This window comes from Fukomys damarensis, unplaced genomic scaffold (genome assembly GCF_012274545.1).
Source record: "Fukomys damarensis isolate Sample0158 unplaced genomic scaffold, DMR_v1.0_HiC HiC_scaffold_23, whole genome shotgun sequence".
Classification (NCBI taxonomy): domain Eukaryota; kingdom Metazoa; phylum Chordata; class Mammalia; order Rodentia; family Bathyergidae; genus Fukomys; species Fukomys damarensis.
The window spans coordinates 64,012,912-64,020,414 of NW_022900935.1; the positions used below are offsets into that span (position 1 = coordinate 64,012,912).

Below are 7,503 nucleotides of genomic sequence, written 5' to 3' on the forward strand. Positions count from 1 at the left end.
TTTTTTTTTGGTACCAGGGATCGAACTCGGGACCTTGCACTTGCCAGGCAGGCGGCGAAGATTTTTCACTTTATGACGGCATGAAAGTGATACACATTCACTAGAAAGTGTACTTTGAGTTTCTATCTTTTCCTGGGCTATGATACGAGGACCCATCCTCGAGGGGCCCAGCACCGCCGAGGAGCCACTGCGCCCAGTCAGCTGCGTGATAACAAAGAGAAGGAGCTGGCACCACACTGTGCTGGCACCTAAGCTAGAAAGTTCCGGAGGTGCATTTGCCACTGACAGTTGAGCAGCACTGCAGGGCCTGCGTGTTCTGGGCCTTGTGTGTACGGAAGGTTAGGTGGCCTTCGGGACTCTAGCAGCAGGTGTACATTTGGGGACCTTTCACGGGTCCTAAGTCTAGACAGGCAAGGCCAGTGGGCTCCTTTCCTAGAATTTTCCCTTCTGTTTTCTGGCAGTACTGGAGACTGAACCCAGGGCTTTCACAGTGAGCTGTGTCCCCAGCCAGCCCCCCGCCTTTTCTTGAAGACAGCGTCACTGAACTGCCCAGGATGGACTGCAATTTGCTATCTTTCTGCCTCAGCCTCCCAGAGTGCTAGGGTTTCAGGCGTGCACCACTATGCTTGGTCCTTTCCTGACCTCTGAATACTTAACTGAGAGGTCGTTTGGGGGCCTGCTGGGGGGGGCACCCTAGAGACAGGGACAGTGCCCAGTCCCACCCTCCCGCACAGGCCCCACACACTTACCCGTGGCTTAAGTTAGCTACAGTCCATTTCTGGCACTTGCAAAGAACAGTTTTATAAATCTGTGGAAACAAAATGCATTTTTATACATTGAATTTGTGCAGAGCAATATTGTTTAGACAGATTTTGGTTCCATTTGCTTTGTCTTCCTCCATTTAAAATTGCCAAAACTTTTGAGAGTCTTATAGATATCATGCCACCTTGTCCCAAGTGCTCCAGCATCTCACAGCCAAGAACAGAGCTTCTTAACATCATTGAATCCAGGAAATGGGTTGCCATACAATGCTTGAGGTTCCTCACTGCACTGTGCTGTTCCCAGTTACCCTTTAATCCTTCAGGGCTGTCCCTTCCCAGCCTGGGACTGGTCTCTGGAGGGTTTCCCATTGTGATTAGTTTATCTACAATAATACTGTGGCCTCTCCCCACCCCCACCTCACTTCCATCTTTTCTTTCTCTTTGAAGTGCTGGTGATAAACCCAGGACCCCATCAAGTGAGGCTTTGCTAAGAGCCTGGAGCTACAGTTCTGTAGGAAGGCCCTCCCGCCCCCAGATGCCCCTGCTGGTCTTTATGTGGCCCCGCCCAGTCAACCATCCCTGGCAAGAGCCTCACATAGGTGACACTGTGAGCCACCTGGGGAAACCCAGGCTCGGAGAGTGGAAGGATGCAGGTCCCACAGCTGGTCCCTCTTTCCCAGCCGGTCCCCTCAGCTTTCATGGCCTGGCCCTGCATCCTCAGAGCCTGGGGCCCTCTGTAAGATGACAGTCTGTCCACAGAAGTGTCCTCCACAGCTCTCTGAAGCCAGGACACCTTTACCTGCAGGGACGGCATCTGGGCATAGGGCACAGGGTACTACAAAGGCCAGCGAAAGAAGAGTAGACAGAAGTCCCTGCAGTGCTGAGCTAATGCTGCAGAGGAGCTGCCAGACAAGCAGGTCCCCAGTGGCTCTAACCAGGACTCTGGGGTGGGGTGGTCAGGACACGCTGCTCCTTGTGCTGCCAGAGCAGAGCCTTCCCTGTCCCCAGCCCAATCCGTCCCCAGAGCTGGAGATGAGGCGAGAGCTCCTCATGCTTAGAAGCTGCCTTTCTAGCTGCCCAGCTCTGGAAACTGGGTCAGCTGCTTGGCCCAGGGGCACTGTCCTGGGCGGGAGGAGGAATTCTTCAGGTGGAATGACCTTAATCTGGAATACACTGTCAGGACAAGAGTTCACTTCTCAGATAGACACACTTGGTTCAAATCCTGCTGTGTGGCCCTTGAGCAAAGTACAGAGCCGCTCTGTGCTTCATGTCTTCATTTGTAATGTTATTTCCGTGGTGCCATCCCTACTGGGCCCCAGAATGCTACTGCTATAAATGTACAAAATACAGGTAGGTGCAGGCCAGGACTAGCTGTTCAGTTTGGCTGCCACTCTGGGCCAGCACGAGCTTCCCAGACCCTGGACAGGGTTGGCACTGCTCAAGGTGAACAGGTCATGGCCAGTTGGCAGGAGGGCCCTGCCCAGCTGTGGCCTTCCCCTGTAGCCCCCAAACAGAAGGCTCTCCGCCCCTGCCCAGTGTGGCCTTCACTCTGCCTGCCCCGCACCTGGCATTTTCTCCAGGGCTTGTGATCATAGCCCCCTTCACAGGTGTGGAGCTGCTGCAGCGGGTGCTGTGGAGAAGCAGGATGTCCTTTCGTCCTCCCCACTGCACTGTCCCCGTTAAGGTTTGCTTCCAGGGACAATTCTAGGGAGGGGCTCTGTTGAAAAGGGCTATGGCCCTGAGAAACCTTGTCACCAGTGACCCATCCATTCATATTCAGCCAGCCAGCACCCCGGGGCTGGTTCGTCCAGAAGCAGTCAGTAGACCATCTGGGTCAGAGCCACCTGGGGTTTTGGGGGGTCACAAGGGCCCAAGCTTTTGGGTTTGCCCAAGAGCCTCTGACCACCCATCCTAAAGGCTCCAAAGGACCCACCAGGAGCAGGCTGTAGTGAGGATCTGTGGAGGACCCAGCAGTCACCCCCAAGAAGCCTGAGCTCGGTCCTGCACCCACTTCCTGCCTGCTGCAATGAGAGGGCCGGAGTTCCTGAGTGATGGGGACACAGGGCTAACTCTTAACAGCACAGGGAGCCCTGGGGGCAAGGTCCCCACACTGCACCCAGGCTTTGGAGGACCAGCAGGACCGAAGCCAGTTTCCGAAAGGAGAGGCCCAAGGAGAGCAGGCAGTCATGATCCCACCTGGCCCTCATGGCGACCCCCCTGCTCTTTCTCTCAGGCTCCTTCCTTCTGCAGGGTTCACCTGCCCTGGAGCACTCCGGCTGGAAGTACCCAAGAGGACTTGCTTCTCCCACCTCACAGGCCCAGAGAGGAACTGACTTCCTGGTCCTGATGGCCAAGATGGCTCCCATCCTTCCCGGGCACCCCCACCCCGCACTGGGGCTGCAGAGCTGCTAAATTGCACGGGAGACCCCTTGCCCCTGGAAGATTTTGTTCATTAATGGTTTTTCTAGGGTTCTGTGGTGCACACCCCCCACAAGCTGGCCTGATTAGCAATGAGTGCAACATCAGGAAAATTATTAATTTTCATCCCTCAAGTTTACTTCTGGGAAAGTTTGCCAATTAACTCAGCAGGCTGAGGGCTCCCAAAATAAAAGGGAAAAGGAGGCAAAAGCCCAGCATGGCCTGGGCAGAGGGGGCAGGTGGAGAATCTATCGTCAGGAGCCTGAGGGTCAGACAGTCAAAAGCCACTGGCCAGGGGTGGCACGAAGAGGAGTTAGGACATTGCTCCTGTCCGCCCACACTGCCAAGGGGCAGGAGGGGCAAGGCTGCCTCAGTCGGGGTGCTGTGGGGCTCCGTGGCATCTTGTGAACCAACTGGGGCAGGAGTGTGGGGATACAGGGTGGGGCAGGACCCTGTCTCTGGTGGCATGTGTGCCTGCATCCTGAACACTATGCAGTGCTGCTGGGTGTGGAACTTGGGAGCCTGCGGCTGCAGATGGCTGGGATGTCTTAGGCCCCAACTGTCTCCAGCTCTGGCCCCTCCCATGTTTTCTTCTCTTCTTTTTTTGCAGTTGAGAGATGGTACCCAGGGCCTTGAGCATGCCACGCAGTGCTCTCCTGCTGAGCGGGACCCCCAGCCCCATCTGCTGGTCTTTTCCACAAAAGCCAGGCCCTAGCTCCAGTGCCGGACTCCCCTCCCTAGCACTTCTCCACCTCTTTGCCTCCTGCTAGTACCAGTCCGCTTCCATTTAGCGTGAGCTGGGGTACAAATGTTGTCACCATCAGGTTTTTCTGTGTGTGTGGCCGGGGAGGGGGCAGCGGTGCAGTGTTCCCTCACATCAAGGGACCCCAAAGGCAGCCTGGGAACGTTGCGTGTGAGCCAGAGACCACGGGGAGGCAGACAGCAGGTGCAGGAGACCAAGAAGTCATTCCTTGGCATTCCACGTAGCACCCTGGCCCGTTAAGAGCCCTTGACAGGGACACTGGACTTCCCAGAGGCTGGAAGAATCTCGAATTCAATTCACACAGAGGGGAGTCACAAAGCCAGGTGCAAAGGACCCAAGGGACCGCAGACCCCTGGGACCTGCCCAGCACTGAGGTGTGGGGGAGGTGAACCAACGTGCCCAAGGTCCCTGGGGGAAAGTCCTGTCCAGCCAGCTTCCACACGTCTGGCTGAGGAATGCTTTCTCAGGACTGCTCAGGGCAGCATCAAGACACAGAGGGCAAAGCCACGGAATGGCCTTTCTCTGCTTTTTAAAAGGCAGCCCATAATAGTCCACTCCTGTGGCCTCAGGCCAGGGCTGCCGGTCCACTTCCTCCCGGAGGGGTCATGCTACTCGGGTCTGCCTCTTCGCTGTGTTTCCCGACCCCCACCCCATGCATGGCCTAACAGCCCCCGTCAAGCCCCAGAAGTACTTAGAACCATAAATTAAAATAAATTGCATTTTAAAAAGTAAATAGGGGCCATTTTATCTTTTTTTTTTTTTTTATTGTGTAACAACCATTAATGAAGTATAGTCCCTGCGCTGTAATCACCCTGAGACTAAAGTTCAATTCCTGCCATCCACACAGGCTGGGTGTCACATCTACAAACTCGGTGTAACACAAGTGTAAATAAAGTTCCTGGCAGGCAAGGGGCTTGGGAAGGGGTCCACTCTGCTGACGCCTCTCCTGGGGCAGGCCATGGAGGCCACAGCCTGGAGCTGCCCTGCTGCTGAGGGGCAGGGGATCCTGGGGCCACTTGGACACAAAGGCCTCTCCTAGGAGGGGAGAGCAGGGAGGGGCTGAGACCAAGCAGGGTGCACCCACCAGCAAGGACAGGGAGATGCAGAGCACACTTGGCTGCCTAAGGCCCTGCATCCCCTACACACACACACACACACACACACACACACACACACGCCCCCACCCAGGCACATGCACGTGTTCCTGTCTGATCCCAGGCCAGCTACATGCAGCAAGACTGGTCAGCCTGGCTTTTTGCCTTCCAGGGCACAGCCACTTTCCTGGGCTCCTTGTCCCACTAGGGGGGCAAGGAGGAAGGCCAGACCCTTCCCACATAATAAACAGGCTGGAGTCCCCAGGGGTGCACAGAGCCAGAAGTTGGGGTCAGGTCTGTGGTTAGCAACTACCCCCCGCTGTCCCTTCCTGAACACACTGCTCAGGCCTCCGTGTGGGGATGGGGGGCTGGCGCCCGGGGAGCGTCCCAGGTGGGGACAGAGTGCGCTCCACTTGTGCCACGGTGGCCTGGCTTTCCCTTCCCCCGGGGCTGCAGGCCTCTTAATGTTTAACTTGCTCTGGGCCAGTGCTGACCCCCAAAGCAAACAGGGGCAGGCTTCCTGTGGAGGAGGCACCTCTTCCCAGTACCAGACAGCTAGTTCCTTGGGATAGAAGTCGGGAAGAAGTGTCTTAAAGGAGGGCCCTGGTGAGCAGTTCCTGAGCGAAGGCTTGGGGTGGGCACTGATGCTGAGCACACTATTAACTCCTCCCATCTTCCCCTGGGAGAACTGTGACCTCTCTCAGGAGTGACGGCGATCAGGGGGCGGCAGACAGAAGTGGCCTACAAGACCCCAAGGCCTGCCCTGGTTCTGAAGGCTAAGGAGAGGGGGAGCTGAGCCCCAGCAGGGGAGGAGGTTTCCCTGGAGAGAGCAGGAGAAGGGGCTTCCTCCAGAAACCCGCTGAGCCATTGTTACACTTTGTGAGGCCAGGGAATGTTTCCAGGAGGCTGTGACAACCAAAAATAATAATAATAACGCCCCTCCCCCAGCAGCAGGAATTCTGAAAAAACAGCTGTTGCCGTTATCGCCCAGAGGAAAAAACAAGGTCAGGCGCTGTGAAGATTTAATTTAAAGCGAGTCCCCCGCACCAGTCAGCGCACCCACGTCCTACCCACGCTCAGGTTCGGGGCCCATGTGGGCCGCTGGGCGCCCAGACTGTCCCTGCTGCTCCTGTGGACCTATGGGAGGCTCCCGGGACGGCGGGGGGCTCTGATCTGCAGGATCGAGGTGACCAAGCGCAGGCTGCCATTGTCCCCAGTTCCTGGGGGTCCGAATCAAGTCTCTAACAAAGCCCCCCCCCCCAGCGAGGGGGCCCTCTGGAGAACTGAATCGGGCTTTCATCAGAAGTGATGGCGGAGTAAGCCTCAGCCCATTGCAGGGCTGCTAACACTTGTCCTCCTCAGGCCCGTTGCTCAGAAGCGGGGTGGCCGGGTACTGGAAGCCCCTCTCTCCGACGCCCACTCTTCAGCAGGAGAGAGCGCGGGTGGGGGGTGGCACAGTGGGGGCTGTGGCCGCTCCTGTCGCACTGACCAGGACAGCAGTTTTATGCGAGTCCTCCGCGTGGGGTGCAGCCCCGGATAATGAGAGGGGCGCCCCAGAGGTCCCGGGATAGGCCGGGAAGTTGCAGTGTGGGACGACGTGAGGGTCAGGCCTGGCTTTGGCGGGGAGCCGTACTGCTGGCGCGCGGCCCTCGAGGCCTCTAGGTCCCCACCAGCTCGAGCTGTGTCACGGCAGAAATCAGCAAACACCATTAATTCTCAGTATATCCCAAATTGAGTTGGGGGTGAGGAGGAAAAGCGGGAGGGGGAGGGGACGGGGTTGAACCCATTGTTTTTTATTTTTAAAATTATATATTTTATGTCACGAACGCTTTTCGTTAAGACCACAAACATCCAATTTGGCTTGGCGTAATAAAATCAGCCGGAGCTCCCTTAAACGGAGCCATTGCAGAGAATTAAGTTGTGAAATCTAATCTATTATATCCATAAAGGAGAATGCTTTCATTGTAAATTCAGGTTATAAAGAAACTATACCTGGGCCGCCAGCCTCCCTTTTGGATTTGCTACTTGAAGGCTTATCAAATTACTTAAAAACGTTGGGCTACCCTCTCCATATCTCACGGCAACAAAATTAAATATGGCAACATTTCTTTTAATAGTGGAAAAGATCAGAAAATTCACCACAAGGAGATAGAATTTTTTTAAAACACCCCCCTCCGCGTTAGGAAGCACCCTATTTTCCCAATTAATTTGAATTTTTTTAAAAAGACCGAAAAGGGCCAAGACTTCAACTTCTCTCCCGCTCCGCAGCGGGGTGGGGTGGGTGGGTTTGGGGCACATCCCCGGGTGGGCCGCACGTGAGCCCCGCCGAACACCTGCGGGACCAGGATGGGGCGCCCACTGTCAGGCGGGCGCGCCCCAACCCCTGCGGCGAGGGCGCTCCATGGCCTGGGCAATGGCAAAGCCAGACAAAGGAGGCGCCCACAAGGGCTTTATCGGCCCCTCACCC

General features: G+C 56.1%; 1 long non-coding RNA gene across 2 annotated transcripts in view; it reads right to left on the reverse strand.

Annotated features, from left to right (window-relative positions):
- The window catches only part of LOC104858402, a 32,350-nt gene that overhangs the window by 2,962 nt on the left and 21,885 nt on the right, over positions 1 to 7,503 (reverse strand). For both annotated transcript variants that reach the window (XR_779141.3, XR_004518562.1), the window contains exon 2: positions 750 to 808. This is a non-coding gene — a long non-coding RNA (uncharacterized LOC104858402). The remainder of the gene's footprint in view (positions 1 to 749; positions 809 to 7,503) is intronic.